General features: G+C 40.2%; 1 protein-coding gene across 1 annotated transcript in view; it reads left to right on the top strand.

Moving 5' to 3' along the window:
- Positions 1 to 25388, top strand: part of LOC124805408 (ras-specific guanine nucleotide-releasing factor 1-like) — an 871442-nt gene that overhangs the window by 548757 nt on the left and 297297 nt on the right. The window lies entirely within an intron of this gene.

Genomic DNA, 25388 nt, shown 5'->3' with positions numbered 1-25388 from the left:
AATTAAATGAGGTGATGCTGACGAATTAGAGTTGGGAATGAGAGACTAAAGGTACTTGATGTTTGCTGTTTGGATGGTAAAAATGACAAATTATAGTCAAAATACATCTGCATCTATTCTCTGGAAACCACTTCGAACTGCATGGCAAAGGGTACACCATATAATACAAGTCATTATACCTTTCTGCCATTCTGCTCTACTCATTTATGGATCGAGGGAAGAGTGAAGTAGAGAGGATAGAAAACGCAGACTGGCAAAGGCAAGAAAAGCTTTTCTGAGCAAGAGAAATCTGTTAATGTCGAATATAAGTTTATGTGTTAAGATGATATTTTTTGAAGTGTAGCCTTGTATGGAAGTGAAACATGGCCAATAAGCAGTTCAGACAAGAAGAGAATAGAAGCCTTTGAAATCTGGGACTAGAGAAGAATGCTGAAGATTGTACAGGTACATCATGTAACTAATGAGGAAGCATGTAATAGATTTGGGGAAAAAAGAAATTTGTTGCACAACTGGGCTGAAAGAAGGAACTGATTGTTAGGACACATATTAAAACATCATCAGTTTGGTATTGGATGGAAGTGTGTGGGGTAAAAATTGTAGAGGGAGACCAAGAGATGAATAGGGTAAGCAGATTCAAATAGATTTAGGTTGCAGCAGTTATTCAGAGATGAAGACACTTGCACAGGGTAGCGTAGTGCCAAGAGCTGCATCAAACCTGTCTTTGGACTGAAGACCACAACAGAAACATCTTGAGGAAACCATGTAGCAAGTTTGAAATCATTTAGAGTACGGAACGAGACTAATGGAAAGAAATACTTTCTTGTAATATGGGTTCACCACTTCTATAAATTTTTTGACTGTCATCATCTTGCTTTCTGCTGTTTGAATTTTATTTTACAATTGCAGGTTTGGCATTAAGCCATTTTCAAGCATTTACAAAACATAATACAGTTAAATAAGAGTGTTATATTGTACTATGCTTTGTAAACAAAACATAAACAACATAATACTCCCATTACATTGTGTTATGTTTATGACAATTAAAAAAGAAATGCAAGGGGTAGACTGAAGCTCATGATGGAAGCAAATATTTAGAAAAAAGAATAAAACTCTACTATTTGCACATGTTTACTTACTTGAAAATGTAATTATTATAAAACAAAAATCAAACAGTAACAGTCCCTGCATCATCTGTTATCAAATGCACACAGCTATCACAAAAGACAAATTGAATTGTATTGTGTTCTATTTATTGGCACTGTTGTTTACAAAAACATCTTTGCATAAGATGTTGGACAAGTCAAGTTAAAGTACACTTATGAAAGTGTTTTCTGGGCATACTTATTTAAGGTTACAATAAAATATTTTCTGCATTAAATATTCATGTAACACACTTCATAAATTTAAATATTCTTCAGTGGAATACATGTACAGCATCAGATATAAAACTATTACAGTGAGGTTTAATCCATTCTGACATCAAACTTTACAATGCATTAACTAAATCCACAAAAAAGCACTGCTTCTGTACACTGATGGAGTATTTAGAAAAAGAAAGGTGTAGTACCAGTTAAAACTGTAAGTATTAAGTTTACAAAACAGTGTAAGTAAAACTTCTCTGTCAGTGTGAATATCTATATAGAAAAAAAAAAAACTCTTCAAAATGATACTAGTCAGATAAATATGGCAAAAACTTTTCCTGCAGATTGGCAACAAAATATATATGCACAAAGAAAAGGTGATTGGTTCCTTTTGCATGGCATAAAATTATGAAGTACTGTAGAGAGTAGAATTGTTCAAGAACTTGGCAAGAACATCATTCAGTGTCCTTGCATTGATCAAGGGAAATATAGCTGGAATGGACAAGAGTACTATGCAAATTTTTGGGACTATGTGCTTTATATGTTCCATGTCCAATGCAAGTAATAATGGATAATAGCAACATATTAAATACCATCTTAAAAACCTATAACTAGGATATATTAACAGTGGTGTTTCTTTTGCTGTCTCACTCTAGCTCCCAGCAGCCTCACGTGTCTAATCTGTTTATTTATTCGGTAGTCCGGTCAATCTAGATCTGCAGAGACACTCCACAAAAATACTGGACCATTCCTTAACTACTATGTACATTCCTTAAACTAGTCCAGGTTTCAACATCAACACTGCATATGAATTTAAAAAAAATAAATTGTGCTCTGACTGTTTCTGTATCCATTCAGTAATCATGGAGAAAGAAGCACTTAATCCACTATTGTATACATTTACAGTTCTCTCTCTCTCTCTCTCTCTCTCTCTCTCTCCCTCCCTCCCTCCCTCCCTCCCTCCGTCCCTCCCTCCACCCTCCCTTCCCTGTCATTTTCCTTTGGTAATTAATGCTTCCCTGTTAAGCAGTTATCATCTCATATAATTTTCCTGTGTAATGATTTGCAATTGCAAAGTATGTGAATTTTTGCCCACTCTAATTGTCTTAGTTTCAACTGGATGGTGAATAAATTACACACATTGTGCAATAATGAATATATGTTTTAGATATTGTTAGGAAGGCTGTTTTTGCTCAGTTCAAACTTTATTTTAGAGTTCTCCATTTAAAGCTTTGTCTATTTAATAATGTATGGGATTAACATATTTGACTTGGAAGAGCAGTTGAATGGAATGGACAGTGTCTTGAAAGGTGGATATAAGATGAATATCAACAAAAGCAAAACAATGATAATGGAATGTAGTCGAATTAAGTCTGGTGATGCTGAGGGAATTAGATTAGGAAATGAGACACTTAAAGTAGTAAAGGAGTTCTGCTATTTGGGGAGCAAAATAACTGATGATGGTTGAAGTAGAGAGCATATAAAATGTAGACGGGCAATGGCAAGGAATGCGTTTCTGAATAAGAGAAATTTGTTAACATCGAGTATAGATTTAAATGTCAGGAAGTCGTTTCTGAAAGTATTTGTACGGAGTGTAGCCATGTATGGAAGTGAAACATGGACTATAAATAGTTTGGACAAGAAGAGAATAGAAGCTTTCAAAATGTGGTGCTACAGAAGAATGCTGAAGATTAGATGGGTAGATCACATAACTAATGAGGAGGTATTGAATAGAATTGGGGAGAAGAGGAGTTCGTGGCACAACTTGACAAGAAGAAGCGACCGGTTGGTAGGTCATGTTCTGAGGCATCAAGGGATCACCAATTTAGCATTGGAGGGCAGCGTGGAGGATAAAAATCGTAGAGATGAATACACTAAGCAGATTCAGAAGGATGTAGGTTGCAGTAAGTACTGGGAGATGAAGAAGCTTGCACAGGATAGGGTACCATGGAGAGTTGCATCAAACCAGTCTCAGGACTGAAGACCACAACAACAACTACTACAATATTTTAAAACAGCATCCCGACCATGTACCAGTATTTACGGATGGCTCTAAACAGGGGGACTCTGTTTGTTGTGCTGTTGTTTTCCCTGATCGAGTCGTCAAGTTACGGCTTCCTGCGGCGTTTACCATCTTTGATGCCGAATTGTTTGCGATCTTGTGGGCATTGGAGCAGATGAGATGTGTTCCCAGTCTTAACTTTCTCATCTGTTCTGACTCCCTGAGTGCCCTTGAGACCATGCAACACCTGTACCCAGCGGATACGGCCGTCCAGAACATCCATGATGCCCTACTCCACCTGCAACGGCAGGGGAAGGAGGTTTCTTTCTGCTGGGTGCCGAGGCACGTGGGTATTAGGGGAAATGAACTGGCGGATGTGGCTGACAAAGAAGCATGTTTCCTCCCTCACGTTGTTGAATGTGCCGTCCCCCTCCATGCTGTTACCTCCCTTTCGCATTTTCGTGTTATTCGTAAATGGGAAGAGGAGTGGCTGGCAGTTGGTGAAAATAAGCTGCGTTTGGTCAAGGCCACCACACGGCCATGGCGCACGTCCTACCAGTCATGCAGGCGGGATGAGGTTCTCCTCACTCGCCTGCGCATCGGGCACAGTCCCTTAACACATGGTTTTTTACTCCGGCAGGAGGACCCCCCAATCTGCAGTGCTTTTGGCATCCAGATTACTGTCCACCACGTTTTACTTGACTGTCCTTTATTCTATGACCAGAGGGTGGTGGTTTCCTTGCCACCGGATTTGCCCTCTATTTTGCAAGACGACGCAACGACTGTGGTTAAGGTTTTACGGTTTTGTGTCCTGTCCAATTTGTTGCCTCAGATTTTAGGGAGAGGATTTTAATGTGCTGCTGAGTGACTGGCTCACCCAGCTTTTAGGTAAGAGGTCCGCCAGTCACGATTAGCTACTTGTTTAACTTTGATTTCTGTTCTCTTTTCCTTGTGTTTCCTTTCCTTTTTTAGTGTGTTTCTTTTCCTCTTGTTTTGCCTCTGTATGTGAGGATTTGGAATTGCATCAGGTCTGTGTCTTTTAGCCGTTCTCCTTGTTCGCTGTCCGTCTTCGTCCCTTCACCGCATGTGTTCCTGTTTCTATGCATTTGGGCACTGATGACCACCCTGTTTAGTGCCCGAAAACCTCAAACCACACACAGACAACAACAACAACAACAACAACAACATATTTGAAAGGAAAAAATATTTGCCATATTAGTAACTCCTGTAAGTTCTCATATGTTCTCATCCCTCTTCAGTTTTAAACTGTGTAATGCTTATACAGCTTTTAAAAATTACACAGATTTAAAAAAAAAATAGTTTTCACATTGAAATTGTTCTCTCTCTTTCCCTTATAAAAATTGTATTTTGGAATACTTACATTTTTCAGTATTGTAGGCATAGTTAACACATTAGTTATAGCTTCTGAACCAGTAATTTACAGTAGAATAACTATATACTTATTGCGCTTAAATATTTCTTTTGTATTCAGCTGTATTGACATTGATTTAATAATCACTTGAGCTGTTGGTTGTCAATTTACAAGCCAGTAGAATATTACAAATAGTTGAAAGGATCAGTGAGTAATATTGAAAATTAAGGAAATACACATACAAATGTTGTATTTGTGAATGTATTGATGATATTTCCTTGTGTACTTCTCTTTGACTATCCAAATGATCTATGTATCATTTCCTTCTTTGCACTGGTTAATTAATTAAATAAAGTGAAATTTTAATCTAATTGTCAAGACAGTAACATTATCATTATTTAGAATTGTGACAATGCAGTTAATTATGTACAGATTTATTGTTGTGTCAGCCAAGCCAGCCAGTGATATAAAAAGTAGACTGTGACACTTGTTATTCTCTGACATTGAAAGAAACAGTCAGTTCTGCAAAATACTCATATTAGGATACCTTCTCTTATAGTGTGTTCTGTCTTATTGCCCAGACATCAAAGCAGTAAGATGCAATTCTTAATAAAACTCAGAGAAATCTTATTTTATCATTAAAAGATCTCCAAACTGCATGAAACTCGCAGTATTCACAATAAATTAAAATTTGGTGTAAAAATTCGAAACATCATATAGAAAAATTAATTTTTTTCCAGCGAATCAAGAGTTACTGTGTACATATGCTTATGTTTCTTTTTTGTTCTTCAGCAATAAGGCATTTTGCAAGTCTGTATAAATTTTTTCATACAACGGTAATTAAGAACTAAAAAAAGATGTTATTTTTATTTAAGACTTATGATCCAATATTTCTTAATTTACATTTGTATTTGGGGTGATCCATTGCAATCATTCGACAGTCAAAAAATAAAAAATAAACAAGAAATATAAACAGAAATAAATTAAACTTTGATTGGTGATCATTTGAACAATTGTTTTTTGTTCCCTTTAAATATGAATATGAGAAGTTTGCAAACTGAGCTGCTAATTGTCTTGTGGGAAGCATATACTTTTGATAGAGTTTAAAAATGCATATATTTCTTCTTTTTACTAATGTTTTCTCATTCCTTTTAGTCTGACAGTTCTGAGTTTACTTGTGGTTATCAAGTTGCATTTTCCTAATCATGAGAATAAAAACCATTTAATTCAAGTATTGTTGAACGATTGAATTATGGAGAAATCCTATAATTGGTGACTCCTGAAATACAAGTCAGTGCAGATACCCCAGGAAATGTACAGAAAGAGACTTTGTGTCATAATGTCAAACAAGTCCAGATGGAGATACAGCTTTAATGGTCTTCAAACTCAAATCATGATGTGAAGGGTCATAAACTTATCCCTGCAAATTACAAGACAGGCCACAAGCAATTTTACCACTGAATGTAATGCAGTTTGTACTCAGCAAATGAAGGGCAGATTCTGAAGTTCTTACTGGGATTGATGATGTTGGATTTGGCATTAACATGAAAAGTAAATAAATAAATAAATTACCTGTGATCACATGAAATTTACTGTTGTGATTAACAGGTTAGATGCCACAGCAGGGACAATAGTTTTGGATATTGTACTGGAATCTCCCTGTCATCAACAATATCTCCATTTCAGAGGAACCCTAGTCAGTCAGATGTGCGAATCTTTGGACCAACACATGTAGCAGGTATTGCAATGTGATCACATCAATGATAGAATGGTAACAGTGTTCTGATGCCACTTTAAGAGCACCTTTGAAGAAGAAACATTGTGTAATGTGACACTATGTCATGTTGGTTGACACAGTGACCATTACCAATGAAGGCAGCCATGGGGGCGTGTGAGAAAACTGACATTAGTTCTCTACTTACAGCAGCAGGCAAGTGCACACAATGATAGAACGTGTGAATACTTCAGTGTAGCTAACAAAGCTAGCTTGGAGGAGACTACTGCTATACAGAGGGAGTCACAGATTGGCATTAATACACAGCTTTGTAAAAGACACACTGCACAAGCTGTTGTTAGCACTGACAGTTGATAAACAGACACATTTCAGGTAGGAAGAAGAAGGCAGGCTTCCATCCTACCAACAGAATCAAGCACACTGACAAATGGCACCACAGGGAGCAACAAAATCTAGTGTGATAGTATCATAGGCATTTTGGAGATTGGGCCATAGGGTGAATGGCTCTGTGCCATTCCGCACACACACACACATACACACACAGTGAACCAGAGAAGCTTGTTTACATTACCACACCCTTTGTACATAAAGGACAGGAAAGCAGACCTCTGCTAAATGGTAGTCATACCCCTTCACCTTACAGCAGCCAACATTTCACCCACAATAACATACGTTGATAGTTGACCTGGATTTATGTAGAAAGTACAAGTGGAAAATTCACTGGCAATCGTGGTTGAGCCGATATTTGGAGCAGATTTTATTCTTCACCAAAGGTTGGAGATAAATCTCAGTACTGCATGGACTAAGATGAACACTGGAGGGATCACAGGTACTATAGCCAGAATCATTACCACTACCATTGCTTCATCCCATAGCTTGATTGTACCAGCAACCAGACAAGAAGTTGGTGGCTGATTAGGTAATTGATGTTGCAAACTGGCATCATACACAGATCAGACAGACTGTGAGCATCACCAATGCATCTAGCAAGGGGAAAAAAAAGAAAAAAAAAGGATAGCACTTGGAATGCCTGTGAAGGTTACTGCACTTTAAACACATGTACCATCCGGACAGCTACCCAGTCCTTAATATTACATATGCCATTCAGTTTAAAAAAATGCGGCACAGACATGGCAGAATTTTGTAAATGAGAGGCCTTCATGTGCCTTGATGATATCCTGATATTTTCCTGAGTGGTAACATTACATTAGAGCACCTCAGCACAGTGTTCAGCAGAATACATAAATATGATCTAATACTAAATAAATCAAAAATGTGTTATGCACCAGAATCAGGTAACATTCCTCAGTCATATAGTTCTGGTGGCCAACATTTTTCCATTAAAAGAGGAGATTGATGTCTTAAGGACATACCACACCCTTTGGATATCCAGCAGTTAAGAATATTCCTAGAGATCATTAACTTCTACCAATGATATCTACTGTGAACAGTGGAGATGCAGGCACTGCTCATGGCAGCAATGCCATAACAGTTCCAAGGGGCACCATCCCCTGCCATGGATGCCTGAGATGCAGCCCACCTTTGAAAACATATAAGCAAGCTTACAAAAAGCAGATCTCTTGTCCCACACCATTTGGGACCTGCCATTAGTTGTAGTAGTAGAATTTAGCGAACACATGATTGACACAGCTCTCCCCCAGTACGTTGAGAAAAGTTGGAAGTCTTTAGGTCTTTTCTCTCATAAGTTGACAGAGGCTAAGACCAGCTGGAGCACATACAAGTGAGAACTGTTTGCTGTGCAGAACTTTCATTCTTATGGGAAGGCCCAACCATTCATAGTGTATAAGAATCACAAACTGATCATGCATTCTTCTAGAAAACTGAAGGAGGATTGTTCTCCCTGACAATTTTGCCAATTAGAATTTACAGGTTAGTTTACAACAGACATAAGTCATATAACAAGAGCAGCAGAAAATGAAGTAACTGATTTTTATTTTTATTATTATTATTTTTTTTTCCCCAAGCATTACGAAGATCTCTTGTACCATTATTTAAAATGCAGTGCAACCTACAGATAAACAGCTGCAAGAATATTTGCAAAACAAGTCAACTGCCCTACAGCTTAAGCAAGTGCAGTAGTTAAGTGCTAAGGACCTTATTTGGAGTGATGCACTTAGACTCACACCCAGACCATTTATGCATGGAGAACTATGAAGAGCTGTTTTTGACACTATACGTAACCTCACCCATCGCAGTGAAAAACTAGCATTAAACTAGTGATGAAAAGATTTGTGTGGCCCAGTATAAAGAAAGACTGTAGCCAGGGGCGAGAATGTGTGTAGCATGTCAGCAGTGTAAAGTGGTTAGGCATTTACATGAGCCAGTGGGAGAATTTCCAAAGAAAACAGGACGTTTCTTCCACATGACTATAGACATAATAACTTACCTTTCTTTAAAAATTGAAGTTTGTCCATAAGATAAGATTCTGCTCTTGAAACTTAACTGAAATAACAACAGTGGATATAACTAAATTGAAGTAGCTCTCAACATACGAAAACGTATTGTTCCCCATACAGTTGTTTGTCTTCAGTAATTTTATAATATCAATAATTTATTTTAGTACAGTAAAACTGAATTTTCTAGCATCAGAAAACTGTGAGATAAATTAAATTGTAAATAAAATTTTATAAACTCTCAGGCTCAGTTGAACATGGAATCACATACTTGTTAATAAAGATGAGTATTTCAATAAAAGTAACCAATTACCAGATTAAAGAGAAATGCTATTAATGAGATTCAAACCAGTTAACAGATTTTTACTCTAAGCACTCAGCTACTGAAGAAATTGTTAATAAATTATGAGCACAGAAAATTTGTACGTATCAGCACTTGGAAATCTTCTGATCTTCAATCTTCCATTCTTCTTATTCTCCTCCTCCTCTTCTTCATATCTATTGCTCCCTCCCTCCCTCCATCCCCTCCCCCCCCCCCTCTCTCTCTCTATTTAATTGTGTTGCACTGTTTTCAAGTCCTATAAGTATGAACAAAATCAAAGACGGCAATCCATAAGGTACCCTCGTAAAACATGTATTCACTATACTATAAATATGGTTCTTTCATAAATACTTCTGATACTTCATTTCATTTATGTGCATGTAATCTCCTTGATGATAGATACTGTTATTATGTACTTCTTTCTGTATATATAGATAGTTCAAGTGCAGTTTTGTTTATCAGATTTTTTTGGTATTTTATTTCATCCATGTTGTACAATAGAGGTGTAACATATTGCAGTCTGAACTACAAGTGAGCCATGTAGATTGATCTTGTTTAGCAGTGGTATATGTTAATGGAAAACCCAGAGTGGAATAACGACAGAATTATGGAAAGGAAAGATTGCTACTCGTCATTTGAAGGCATCACCTGCACACAAATCCATGGAACAGCAATGGGCACCTGCATGGCATCATCGTATGCCAACCTATTTGTGGGCCATCTAGATGAATCCTTCCTAATCACCCAGAATCCCAAATTCCTTATCTGGTTCAGATTCATTGATGACATCTTCATGATCTGGACTCTGTCCATATTCCTCCAGTGCTTCAACACTTTTTTCTCCATTTGCTTCACATTAACCTCATCCACTCAATTGTTGACCTTCCTCAATGTTGATATCCACCTCAAAGATGGCTGTATCAATACATCCGTCTATTTCAAACCTACCACCTGCCAGCAATACCTCCACTTCGACAGATACCATCTATTCCTTACCAAGAACTCCCTTCCGTACTGCCTAGCCATCCATGACCATCACATCTGTAGTGACAAGGAGTCCCTCTACAAATATACCAAGGGTCTCACTGAGGCCTTCCCAGACCTAAATTATCCTCCCAAACTTTTACAGAAAGAGGTCTCCTGTGCTGTGTCTCCCCAGTCACCTCCCACCTCCCAGTGTCCAACCATCTGGCCACGAAGGAGCACACCCATCATGACTCAGTACCAGCCAGGACTGTAGCAACTGAATCACATTTTTGCTGGGGTTTGGACTACCACTCATTGTGCCTTGAAATGAGGACTATCTTACTCACAATTCTTCCCAAACCTCCCACAGTTGTAATCTACCACGCACCAAACCTGTACATTATCCTCATCCATCCATACTCCACCCTCCCTCCATACCCTTTGCCTCATGGCTCATATCCCTGCAATAGAACTAGATGAAAGATCTGTCCCATTCATCCACCTTCCAACAACTACTCCAGTCCAGTCACAAGCATCACCTATACACTCAATGGCAGTGCTACCTGTGAAAGCAGTCATGCAGTCTACAAACTATGCTGCAACCACTGTGATGCATTATTTGTAGGCATGACAATTGACAAGATGTCTGTCCACATGAATGACCACTGAAAAACTATTTTAACAGACTTCTGAACCACCTGGTTCCTCAGTACACTGCCAAAACAACATTCTTCACTTCAGTGACTGCTTAACGGCCTCTGTCGCCTGGATCCTTCCAACCAAACCTAGCTTTTCTGAAGTGCACAGGTGGGACCTCTCCCTGCAATATATCCTATTTCCCATAACCCTCTGGTCTCAACCTTTATTAGTCACTGTCCTTTACCCACATATCCCTTTTCGTACTCCCTTTCGAGCACTATAGAGCTTCGTATTCCACCAATGCACCTACCAGTCTTTTTCCCCTTCCCTTCAGCTCTCCTTTTCCACTCTAACCCTCTGTCAGACCTCACAACTGCACCTACCTGCACTACGCTGTTTCCACAATGTCCATGCATGCTCTCGCAAGCAGCACTTTACCTTGCCCCACCCCACCCTGCTATTCCTCCCCCACCCTGCCCCAGCCTCCTCCTCACCACCATCACCCTGATTGCTCCCCACATCAAGTGCAGTTGCTTGCAGTCCAGCCAGGGCAGCCTGAGACATGTGTGTATGTACTTTAGAAAAAGGCCTTTGGTCAAAAGCTCATCATGTATGACAATCTTTTTGTTTTTTCTCTTGGCGACTCAACATCTGTTCTACAAGGTGAGTAGCAATCTTTTCTTTTCATAATATTCTCATTAATGAAGCTTTTTATGTCTGTTATATTCTGAACTTGTAGCAGTCAGTTGTCAAGTGCAGTATACTGATTTGTTATAGTCACTAGCAATGTGCTAACTAGTAAATTAAAGTGCCATTATGATTGCCTATGTATCAGTGAGATGTTATTTGAAATACTTACTCTCCGTTTTGATATTTTCACTGGACTTGTTTTAAGTCTACAATAAACACTAATTTTTAACTGAGTTTAAAGATTTATTCTATACCTTCTATTTAGGAATAAAGGAGATGACTCACCAGAAGGCAGAAGCACTTGTGACATTTGCCTGCTTTATTTCTTCATTGATAGACCTCAGTGTTGACATACTACATTGTTACACTGGCAAAAAAGTGGGGGTGGAATTTCAACACTGACTACTGTAAATGATGTAGTTGCACAGTTGCATTTCACAGTCCTTTACTTTCAGTTCACAACCCCCAATATTAAACACTTATATGGCCAGTTCACTATTGGTTAACTTTTGACAAGCCACATTAATAGTGTGCAGGCAAACATCAGCATAACTGCTACAATAGTTTGCTGTTGAACATATATGAGCAGTAGGTACCTAACCACACAGTTCACTACTTCTCAAATAAATTGAACAGACACTGTCACTGTTTTAACACATGGCCCATTTATGTTACACTAATTCCACTGTTCAGTTGACGCATTACTATAACTGATATAGACTTCCTGTCTGAAAATCAGCCATGGACTGGCTGTCTCGGGACCAAAAATCAGGCCTTTATGTATCCTCACAACAGTTCTTCTTCCAAATGCTTATAATTAGTGCAGAATTTAAGCCAACAATAGCATTTAATTCAGGAAAAAATTACTGATTTTCACCCTATAACAAAAGATGTTAACTGGGAATAGTCAAAATAAATTAGGGAATTGATTACACACACAAAACTAAGTACATAATTAGAGCTGGTGCTATATTTCTTAAGACTGAGGGCCAACCTCTCTCTTTTATGAAAGTGCAGATTATACTCATGTATGTTAATGGTAATTAGTCAAAAATGAAAAAATGAATCTGAGGAGGCAGATGGCAAAACAAGAGAGGAAGTAAAGAGATCCCAGCTGTGTCATCGGTAGATACACAAACAAAATATACAGAGCTTTGCTGGCTATCAGAATGAACTTCCTTTTTCAAGCTTGAAGGAAAAACGTGCACACAAAAACACTCTCTCTCTCTCTCTCTCTCTCTCTCTCTCTCTCTCACACACACACACACACACACACACACACACACACACACACACACACACACACACAGTCTCACTCACGTGTACATGCCTTTCTCCCTACATTGTGCTCAGTTGACGGCTAGCTCTTTCCTGGCCCACAGTGAGTGTTTGAGTAACTGGGGAGATGTGGGGATGCAGAGAGGTGTGGTGTGAGGGATTGAGAGAGGTGGGAGGCAAGGAGGGGGTTTGAGGGAAGTGCCTAGCGGCTTGTGGAAGAGTGGGGAGCCGTCTGTTTGTGAGCTAGGAGTGCAGTTAGAGGGGGAAGGTGGCAGATGGCAGGGCACAAGATTTCACAGCCTATGGCACGAGATAGCAGCAAGCAACTAGCTGAGATGAACTGGGCGGGGGTACTGGGTCAGGGGTGGGCACAAACACACACACACACACACACACACACACACACACACACACAGTCAGGTGGGAGGACAGCGAGTTTAGGCCAGGGAGGTTACAGGAGTGAATGATGTGCTGTAAAGAGAGCTCCCATCTGTACAGCTCAGGAAAGCTAGTGGTGGTGGTGGTGGTGGTGGTGGTGGTGGTGGGGAGGATCCAGATGGGAATGGCCACTGTCAAACTGTTTTCAAAAATACATGGCACAACATGGAAAAGAGCACAACATGCAAGATATCAATGTCTGCTTCGCAGCTCGTGACGTCGACCCTCCCCACCACTACCAGCTTTTCTAAGCTGTAGAGATGGGAGCTCTCCTTGCAGCACATCCTTCACTCCCCTAACCTCCCTGGTCTAAACCTAAGGTAACTCACTGTCACCCCATGCAATTGTGTGTGTGTGTGTGTGTGTGTGTGTGTGTGTGTGTGTGTGTGTGTGTGTGTGTGTGTGTGTGTACCCTCCCCTGTCCCAGTAACCCCACCCAATTCGTGTCAGCTAGCAGCTAGTTGTGTGCTGCTGTCTCATGCCCCCATCTGTGAGTCTGTGAAATCGCGTGCCCAGCTGTCTGCCTCCCGCTTCTCTCCATCCCTCACCCCACCAAAGCCCCACTTCTGCCTTTCGGTAAGCCTCAACCAGAACTTTCTGTACATTATGCTGTACCTTCATTAGTCAGTAACTACCTTTTATTTTTTTAACTGTTTAGCCTTCTCTGTTATCTCTACAGTTTTACCTATGACTAATGCCAGATAAAGGATTGATATTTTGCTATTGGGGCAGAAAAAGTTCCCCCCCCCCCCCCCCTTCCTCCAACTGAAGAATTCATTTGAACTTACACTGAATGCTTCTTTTTTTTCCTTTTTTCCTCATGATAAGCCAGCCATTTTCTGTGTTCCTTGTTCAAGTTTTCTGTCCATTCTGTAGCTTGTCAAAGAGGCTTCTAAGAAAAATGGTCATTGTTAACTATGGTTCCAAATTTTGTTCTGACCTGAAAGTCTCCTGCATGCAAATCAGTTTCTTTCAGGTTTGAATTAAGTTCTAATAACTAGTTGTTTGAGTTCTTCATCTGTGAAGTTAAGTTCAGAATTTTGTTTATGTGTGCATAATTCATTCTATGCATGTGACCATGAAAGTTTAATGATGATTTGTTGATTGTATTTGTGACTTTACTGCAGCTTTATTGATTTGCATTGATTTCATTCTTCATCCAGCTTCCATTTTCTCATTTTGATTGTATCAGATTTTTTTCTAAAAGACAAATTCATCATGCATTTGAGTCAAAACAAGTCCGACCAAGAAAATAAAATGAAGAAATCAAAGCAGCTGCTATCAAAGTTTTCTTGTTGTGCTTTGGTGATGTTTCCTCAAGTATCAGAAGAGTCCTCAACAGACACATTCGATGTGTCTTTCATACCTTGGCAAAACTGGGGAATTTGTTATGTCCCATCAAAGAAAATCTACACCTCAGGAGTCTAGGTGGATACAAGATTGCTTGTGATTGTGCAATGATGCATATTATCCACACTTGTGATATGTGTCCAAACAATGTGATGAATTCCATCATCATACATGTGTAGGCCCACAGGATAACTCTGCAATAGGAGAGCATTGCCTCAGTTCAGGAAACTGGATAATGTTTGAGCAGAGAGAGATTATATCCCCACTTTCATCTTTTGGGACTTTGTGATAAAGGCAGTAATACACATTCAAAACCCAGATCACATATTAAATAGCAACTGAAGATTCCAGTTAAGTATGCCTGACACCATCAAATATAGAGAAAAACGAATTCCTAATTACATTTACACCACATTATAGCGGAGATTCTATCTAGCGACAAGTTTGGTTTGGCTCTTGTCCACAGCAATGTTCATTGGCAACACTGATCACCTGGCACATGCACAGAAGGCTCTGAAGGTGCTACCATCATCCATGTGCAAGCAACTCAATCACGTGTGCACAACATTCATAAGACTCCTTACTGACCATTGCAATGTGGACACTTGCAGTTACTACTTGCCAACAGCAACAAACTGACAAAGTTGAACAGCTGCCTTGAGGAAATATTGTGCTGTACACAAAACATGATCCAATGGCAGACCTGGGAGGAATATATCAAGTGAATCCATTGGGAGACTGTAAAGAGTCACGTGAAATAATATGTGTTGCTGCTTCTGGCATGGGTGACGACGAATCTGGATATGGGACAAGTTTCTCAACGAGTTGGTCATTTTGTCTTCCACACCATCATCATTGTCTTACATTCATGGATTTTACATCTGCATGTTCCATCTGCACAAAATTTATTTCCATATTTCCTTGGTCGATCTCAGTCTTTCTTTCTTTTTGTGTTGTAGTTCAGGATCTTTCTTGGCTTATCTTTCACTTCCCATTCTGTTCATCCATTGTTTCAAATTCTCTCTGTATTCAGTTATTTCCTTGTTAACAACATATGTAGGATATTCATTTCAAACAACTTCATTCTTTATAGGGTGTGCTCTTGTGCTGCTCTGTATTCTTCTCAAGAACCTTATTTCCACTGCTTGAATTTTGCTGAAATCTTTCTTTTTACTGATCCAGTTGTTATTGCCTTACAACAGTCGTAGTATCGCCACAATTTTATAAATAATTTTGTGTCTTTTGGGTTTTGTATTTTGGAGTTAAGTGTTCAGTTTATTGTTCTGCATATTGCTTGAAATTTCTGCAGTTTTTCATTTGTATCACTACCATAATAATGTAGGAAGGGGATTCTACGGAAGTGATAAGCCACCAGTAGAGATGACACACCTGGATAACGAGAGTACTACTTATTAAACAGAACACTAGTACAGAGCATCTAGTCAATCAAGTTGTCCAGCTTGTGCTGAAGTCAGGTTGCGCTGTCCCAAAGAGTATCCACCCCACTTCTGCCAAAGATTTTTGGTTGCCCGAGGACAAATGTCCCTACAGAGCCCCTGATCAGAAGTGCGGAGCACTATGGAGTGTGGTGACTAGTCTGCATCGATAAGTGCAGGAGCACCAGGCAGCGTTGGTGTTTGTGGTGCCATGGATGTGCGTGACTGGCTGGGCTGTGTGTGATGTTTGCAGAGGACCCAAATAAACCATTTCTCATGGATGGTGGGGGAGTGTGCATAACTGATCATCTTGTGGTTGATACTTTCACAAAACAGGATTGGGTCATTTCTCTTTGAGGAAGAAGTAGGCACGACAGTTGCTGTATACATGGTAGGGGGTGAGCTCTTGACATGTGGCATTGCATGTGTCAATGTTGTGGTTGTCAAGGTGAGCTTCATTGTTATCTTCTAGGGTGTCTGTCTTGCAGTATCCACACCGGTTTGAGGCTGTTAAGGGAGACAGTGGTAAGTTCCTTGTTAATCAAAATGCCAAAGGCAGGAGTTCCACGTTTGAACATTTTGTAGTGTCTCAAATAAGGTGTTTGTGATTTTTTCATGTGTTATACCAATTGTTGAATACTGAATTTGCCAATGTTAGTCGCATGCAGGTTATAATCTGCAGGGAGTGGAAGGAGTTCTCCATACACCGCTTTGTCAAGTGAAGCCTGGAGGTTGTTTGTGTGTACAGTTCATGAGCCTAATAGGACTTGCGGAAGCATGTTGGTCCATGAGCTGCCAAGCTGCCATGGCACACAAGTGCTGCTTTCATCATTCTATGCCATCTCTCCACCAGGCTGTTGCTTTGTGGATGATAAGCAGCAGTGCACATATGGATGATCCCATAGAGGCACTGAGCACTGAGCACTGAGCACTGAAAAGGGCTGACTTTATCTGTCTGCCCTGGTTGTTCATAATACAGTTACATATCCCAAAGTGCACAATCCATAGTTTGATAAAAGTCCATGCAATGGGGTCCGCCGTAATATTGCTCCACCCAGTGAGTCATTCTGTCAGTGGCAGAGAGAATGTAACAAAATCCTTTGAACTTGAGCAGTGGCCTGACAATGTCAAAGTGAATGTGTTTGAAATGTGCTATTGGGATGGGAAAGTTGCCCAATATAGATTGAGCGTGACACCCAATTGTGCCTTGTTGGCAGGGTAAACGGGATCATGCTCAATGCCAACAGTTATGTTTGGCATTAGGTCACACAAAATGGTCTGTAACCAGCAATGACATTGTCCTGGCACAAGGAAGGTTCAGGTTGTGAAGTCTGTCAAATACTTCATGTAGCATGTTGAGGCAACCAGTGCCTATGGTTTTCCCAGAGAGACATCACACAGTAATGTCAAAAGCAAAGCATGTTGTTAAAACTGAAGGCTTGTATTCCCATCAGCAAGTGGTTGAGTGATGGTTGGATCATTTGTTTACTGTTGGGCCAAGACTTTGTAATTGTATGGAGATTGCAGAAAGACATGAGAAATAATTGGCAATGGTACCCTCGGTTCATTGCATATGTCAGATGTTAGTCGTGTATTGTTAAATAACATTGAAGTGATGGAAATGTCGGGGGGCTGGCATCTGTGGACACGTTCTGAATGGCATCGGCCTAGAGCTTATGGTCTGTAAATGTTGTTACATGATGACCTTTGAGGTCTTCATTGAAATAATGCCCAGCAGAGATCGCAGTCAAATACTGACCATTTCAATATCATGACTGAGGGTTTCTTGGAGGAAAATTGAACTGGTTGTGGCACACCATTAATAATCTGTTAAGAACTGCTCCAGTTGTGGTGTCATTCATGTCTGTTGTGTACAAACATAACTGCTCTTAAGCCAGGCAATTTTTAGCATGCAAAAACACTTTTCTTATTCCTGAGTTGAAGGTAACTTCTTTTTCCCTTTGTCTTTCAAAGGATTTGTTAGGGGATCTGCAACTCAGCTGCCTTTGGGGATCTGAAACTCAGCTGCCTGTGGGACATGTCTGTAGTGAAAGTTGAGAATCCTGAGGAATCGTAGTTAAGTCACAGTATGTTTTGTGGTGAGGAAGGCCTTGTACCAGTAGCACACATTCAGTTGTCAGTTTGATGCCAGTAGTGTTAAGAGAATGCCTGAGGAATGTAATTTTCACCTGCCAAAGGTGTGATTTCACCTAGTTAATGACCATCCCGCCCTCCTGCAGTATGGCCAGAGCTCATTTTACGTGCCATGAGTGCTTGTCCTAGGAACAAAAGAAGATGAGTATGTCATCCAGGTACATAGAGCAGAAGAGCAAGCAGAACAGGAGATCATCAATGAACCACTGACAAGTCTGCACAGCATTTTTAAGCTCGTATGGCATACAAACAGTCTGAATGGAGTTATAATGACAATCCTTTGGATGTTGTTGAGGTGTATTAGTATTTGTAGTTATGCATGCTTGCAATCAATCATGCTAAAAATTGTAATGCCAACAAGGACATACGTAAAGTCCTGTATGTTGGGAATGGGATACCTGTCGTGCACTGTACAGGAACTAAGGACTCTGTAATCACTACACAATCTGGTGGAGCCATCTTTGTTGGGAAAATGCTTGATTCTGGAGGCCCAGGAACTATCTGAAGGGTGAACAATTCCTACTTGCAGGCTTTCACTAACTGTGGCTTTGGCAAGTTGTAGATCTGTTGGGGCTAACTGTTGTGGTTTATTTTGAACTAGGCGTCTGTCTGTTGTTATACAATGCATAGATCCATCATGAACAGCACAAGCCTGTGCACATAGACATGAGGTGGTTGGGTCAGGAGCACTGTTAACTGACACTGTGCACTGCTATTTACTACCTCAGGGTGGCAGGTTTGCTATGTGGAGCTGCTCATGTGCTGCCTCTAGGGCCACAGCAGTGATGCAACATCGAATCTCGTCATTTTCTGTACATAGTGATTGAATCTACATGTTGCAAGCAGTATGACATTGGTGTGTGTGTGTGTGTGTGTGTGTGTGTGTGTGTGTGTGTGTGTGTGTGTGAAGAATGTCCTCTGAAAGTTTGTTGATGGTGCTACTAAGGGAAAGCACGTAGGGCAGTAGTTGTAGAGATGTGGAAGAGGCGGAGACAGCTTGCACTCATTCGTCCATGAGGTGGCAAATGAGCATGGACTGCAGGGCATATGGCAAACAGCCAGTGATGTAGATTGTAGATTCTCAAAACTGGTTCTACCATGTCGGTAACCAGGAAGGTCCAGGACACTGGTCTGTGTCTGACAGGTTAATTGTGAGTGCAAGGGTGCCATATAGACTAATGTTCGTCGCTGGCAGCCTGGAATGTTAGAGTGCTGTAGGTTCAAAAATCAGAATGGAGGAGCATGGAAGTGTGCTAACATCAGAGCCCATGGTGATTAATAGATATTGGTTTGATGCTTTGTCCAAGATGAAGAGACATTCGTGAGCAACAGTTGAGGGGTGTGTGTGTGTGTGTGTGTGTGTGTGTGTGTGTGTGTGTGTGTGTGTGTTAGACATCATAGTGGGTTGGAGGTGACTCAGTGAGGTGTTGCAAGCCAGAGTGCCTACTGCCTGGAGTCTGGGTACCGGCAGGGATCCTAGCATTTCTGTGCATCATTGTTGATCTGCGTATGATACCAGCAGCAAGCAGCATCTGTAGCCAGTGTGGGATGTGTGATGGTGTTGCCATGTGTGCTAGTGTGCACAGCTGTGCAAGTGGCAAGGAGTGATGCGATCTGCCATGATCATGGCCTTTTATGTCTGTTCTGTTGGGGATGACCAGATCTATAATGTTATTATTACAGATCATGCATTTGTGATAGTTTTCTGTATGAATTGGTTCAGCACCAGGGGTGTGGTCTGCCACGTGCACTGCCAAGTCAAACCTTGGGGCGGAGTTAGTTTTTTCCTATAGTAAATGACAATGAACATTCTGTCAACCATAGCCAAGCACTATCCAATAGACCCTGTCTCATTCTTGATCATGTCAAAGTATAGGTCTATTACTAGCTTCACAACCACAGGGCTTAACAGTGTGGAGTCTGATATAAATGCTGGAAAAGCTGAGGTCTGGTGCCAGAGATATAATGGTGTACTATCACACAGTTTGATCTTGTACATGACCTCTTGAAGCTGCTGTTCTAGCATGTGGGATTGTCTCTATAACAACAGCAGTATGGCCGTCTCATATCTACTCTCTGCTGGAGGTAACTTGATGGTATCGTAAATTAATTCCGAGTGGCCCACCCGGTTCGACTGGTCATTGAAAATGCTGGTTCTCTGAAAAATGCAGCTAATGATTATGAACCACAAGCTGAGTACTAGCTGAACATGTCAATTTACTGGTCGTTACATTGTGTCCTTAAGTGTGTGAGGAAAGATAGCTGCTGATTGTTCATGCATAGTTGATTGTTGCATGGCAAATTGTGAATGTTGAAATACATTGTGTGGCATGGAAGACACGGGTGATGTGAACATGGCATTGCACAGATGATTAGAATCGAGAAGGCACTCGAAGGAGCATGTGGGATTCATTGGATTTAAGACGATTAATGGGTTCATCCCCCCATGAACCATGGACCTTGCCGTTGGTGGGGAGGCTTGCGTGCCTCAGCAATACAGATGGCCGTACTGTAGGTGCAACCAAAATGGAGGTGTATCTGTTGAGAGGCTAGACAAACATGTGGTTCCTGAAGAGGGGCAGCAGCCTTTTCAGTAGTTGCAGGGGCAACAGTCTGGATGATTGACTGATCTGGCCCTGTAACAATAACCAAAACAGCCTTGCTGTTGTGGTACTGCGAATGGCTGAAAGCAAGGGGAAACTACAGCCATATTTTTTCCCGAGAACATGCAGCTTTACTGTATGATTAAATGATGATGGCGTCCTCTTGGGTAAAATATTCCGGAGGTAAAATAGTCCCCCATTCGGATCTCCGGGCGGGGACTACTCAGGAGGACGTCGTTATCAGGAGAAAGAAAACTGGCGTTCTACGGATCGGAGTGTGGAATGTCAGATCCCTTAATCGGGCAGGTAGGTTAGAAAATTTAAAAAGGGAAATGGATAGGTTAAAGTTAGATATAGTGGGAGTTTGGTGGCAGGAGGAACAAGACTTTTGGTCAGGTGAATACAGGGTTATAAATACAAAATCAAATAGGGGTAATGCAGGAGTAGGTTTAATAATGAATAAAAAAATAGGAGTTCAGGTTAGCTACTACAAACAGCATAGTGAACGCATTATTGTGGCCAAGATAGACACGAAGCCCACACCCACTACAGTAGTACAAGTTTATATGCCAACTAGCTCTGCAGATGATGAAGAAATAGATGAAATGTATGACGAGATAAAAGAAATTATTCAGGTAGTGAAGGGAGACGAAAATTTAATAGTCATGGGTGACTGGAATTCGTCAGTAGGAAAAGGGAGAGAAGGAAACATAGTAGGTGAATATGGATTGGGGGGAAGAAATGAAAGAGGAAGCCGCCTTGTAGAATTTTGCACAGAGCATAACTTAATCATAACTAACACTTGGTTCAAGAATCATAAAAGAAGGTTGTATACTTGGAAGAATCCTGGAGATACTAAAAGGTATCAGATAGATTATATAATGGTAAGACAGAGATTTAGGAACCAGGTTTTAAATTGTAAGACATTTCCAGGGGCAGATGTGGATTCTGACCACAATCTATTGGTTATGAACTGCAGATTGAAACTGAAGAAACTGCAAAAAGGTGGGAATTTAAGGGGATGGGACCTGGATAAACTGAAAGTACCAGAGGTTGTAGAGAGTTTCAGGGAGAACATAAGGGAACAATTGACAGGAATGGGGGAAAGAAATGCAGTAGAAAAAGAATGGGTAGCTCTGAGGGATGAAGTAGTAAAGGCAGCAGACGATCAAGTAGGTAAAAAGACGAGGGCTAATAGAAATCCTTGGGTAACAGAAGAAATATTGAATTTAATTGATGAAAGGAGAAAATATAAAAATGCAGTAAATGAAGCAGGCAAAAAGGAATACAAACGTCTCAAAAATGAGATCGACAGGAAGTGCAAAATGGCTAAGCAGGGATGGCTAGAGGACAAATGTAAGGATGTAGAGGCTTGTCTCACTAGGGGTAAGATAGATACTGCCTACAGGAAAATTAAAGAGACCTTTGGAGAGAAGAGAACCACTTGTATGAATATCAAGAGCTCAGATGGCAACCCAGTTCTAAGCAATGAAGGGAAGGCAGAAAGGTGGAAGGAGTATATAGAGGGTTTATACAAGGGCAATGTACTTGAGGACAATATTATGGAAATGGAAGAGGATGTAGATGAAGACGAAATGGGAGATAAGATACTGCGTGAAGAGTTTGACAGAGCACTGAAAGACCTGAGTCGAAGCAAGGCCCCGGGACTACTGATGGCCTTGGGAGAGCCAGTCATGTCAAAACTCTACCATCTGGTGAGCAAGATGTATGAGACAGGCGAAATACCCTCAGACTTCAAGAAGAATATAATAATTCCAATCCCAAAGAAAGCAGGTGTTGACAGATGTGAAAATTACTGAACTATCAGTTTAATATGTCACAGCTGCAAAATACTAACGCGAATTCTTTACAGACGAATGGAAAAACTGGTAGAAGCGGACCTCGGGAAAGATCAGTTTGGATTCCGTACAAATGTTGGAACACGTGAGGCAATACTAACCTTACGACTTATCTCAGAAGAAAGATTAAGAAAAGGCAAACCTACGTTTCTAGCATTTGTAGACTTAGAGAAATCTCTCTTTCAAATTCTGAAGGTGGCAGGGGTAAAATACAGGGAGCGAAAGGCTATTTACAATTTGTACAGAAACCAGATGGCAGTTATAAGAGTCGAGGGGCATGAAAGGGAAGCAGTGGTTGGGAAAGGAGTGAGACAGGGTTGTAGCCTCTCCGCGATGTTATTCAATCTGTATATTGAGCAAGCAGTAAAGGAAACAAAAGAAAAATTCGGAGTAGATATTAAAATTCATGGAGAAGAAGTAAAAACTTTGAGGTTCGCTGATGACATTGTAATTCTGTCAGAGACAGCAAAGGACTTGGAAGAGCTGTTGAACGGAATGAACAGTGTCTTGAAAGGAGGATATAAGATGAACATCAACAAAAGCAAAATGAGGATAATGGAATGTAGTCAAATTAAATCGGGTGATGCTGAGGGAATTAGATTAGGAAATGAGACACTTAAAGTTGTAAAGGAGTTTTGCTATTTAGGGAGTAAAATAACTGATGATGGTCGAAGTAGAGAGGATATAAAATGTAGACTGGCAATGACAAGGAAATCATTTCTGAAGAAGAAAAATTTGTTAAAATCGAGTATAGATTTAAGTGTCAGGAAGTCGTTTCTGAAAGTATTTGTATGGAGTGTAGCCATGTATGGAAGTGAAACATGGACGATAACTAGTTTGGACAAGAAGAGAATAGAAGATTTCGAAATGTGGTGCTACAGAAGAATGCTGAAGATAAGGTGCGTAGATCACGTAACTAATGAGGAGGTAATGAATAGGATTGGGGAGAAGAGAAGTTTGTGGCACAACTTGACTAGAAGAAGGGATCAGTTGGTAGGACATGTTTTGAGGCATCAAGGAATCACAAATTTAGCATTGGAGGGCAGCGTGGAGGGTAAAAATCATAGAGGGAGACCAAGAGATGAATACACTAAGCAGATTCAGAAGGATGTAGGTTGCAGTAAGTACTGGGAGATGAAGAAGCTTGCACAGGATAGAGTAGCATGGAGAGCTGCATCAAACCAGTCTCAGGACTGAAGACCGCAACAACAACAACAAATGGGTTCATTGTAGGCCACCATTGTTGATGAGGTGTCATGCCGCTGTGGCTACGTTACAAAAATGTATTATCCACACACTCAGTTTTCACAGTTGGATTCACACATTATCCACACTGATCCTTCATTGCATTGCTGTGAGTGGCATCCATTGATGTAGATGTCGTGCCTGGTGATGTGGCATATGATGGTTGCGGTGTCACTGCGTAGTTAGCATGATCATGTTTGGAGATGAATTGGCACATTTTTGTGGTTGGGATAGAGTCACCAGCATAGGAAGTGAGATATTACGGCAGTTATATGCCACTGATAGATACAACACACCTGCATCATGAGAATACTGTTTATTAAATAGAGCACTAGTACAGAGTGTGTAGTCAGCTGCATTGTCCAGCTCACACTTAAGTCACATTACGCTGTCCCAAGAACTTCTACACCACTGATGCCAGAGATGTATGGTCACTCAAGGATGAATGTCCCCACAATCATAACTTGTGCCACTGTCCAGATATTTAAAAATTGACTTCATTATCAATTACTATTTTTGGCTAAATTGAGTAAGGCCATAACTTTCACCTTACACAAAGAAATTTTAACAATGTAGGAAAGGATAGATTGCTTCTTACCTTAAAGAAGGCCCATTAACTTGCAGACAGGCATAATTAAAAGACACTCACACACACACACACACACACACACACACACACACACAAGCAAGCACACCTCCAGCACACATGACTGCCAGCTCGGGTAGCTTGGGCCAGAATATCTGTCTGAGTCAGTGTACTGCCAAGTGGAGGTCATCTTCCCTTTCTTGAATAATTTGTTTATCATAAGCATATATTAATGCACTTAAATGAATGTTTTTTATGTAATTTAATTCCTGGATAATTATGTGGTTGTAAATTTTTAAGGTCATTGTCAACAGCAATTTTAACAAGAGTAGGAGAAAGAGAACACCCCTCATCTCACTTCTTGATTGATTTTAATCTCATGTGTCCTTTCTCTTCTGTATTTATTAATTTTTCTGTTTCAAGTTTTAAACTTTTGATTGCCCTTATGAGACCTGATGCATAGCCACTTTCATGCCCATGATCTATTTCGAATAACTTTTAGATGAAAAGAATTTCCTGCATGTTTGATTATTTCTGTGTTTATTTCATCTTTTCCTGCAGCTCCCTCCACTCCTCCCCTGTTTTTAATTATTGTATTATGTAGTCAATTTTTATTGTTTCAACATTTACAATTTCCTTTTCCTCATCAACACATATTCCCAACACTGCCCTGTTTCTGTTTCCATTGTAACTCTTGATACTGTTTATTTCATTGATCTTCTCTAATTAATTGAGTTTTGCTATATCTTTTTTGACTGATTTATGAGTCTCATTGGGCTTTCACATTTTTGTAAGCTTTGCAAGGAGATTTCAAGGTTATTGCAGCCTTCTTTTTGTTATTTGTTTCTGGTATTATTATTATTATTTTATGCATATGATACTACCTCAAACAATATCATTAACTCTACACCAAAATATATGCATCTCCATGAGTGTAT

The sequence above is a fragment of the Schistocerca piceifrons genome, chromosome 7 (genome assembly GCF_021461385.2).
Source record: "Schistocerca piceifrons isolate TAMUIC-IGC-003096 chromosome 7, iqSchPice1.1, whole genome shotgun sequence".
NCBI lineage: Eukaryota > Metazoa > Arthropoda > Insecta > Orthoptera > Acrididae > Schistocerca > Schistocerca piceifrons.
Note: the sequence above shows the minus strand (reverse complement) of the source record. Positions and strands in the feature narration are given on the sequence as shown.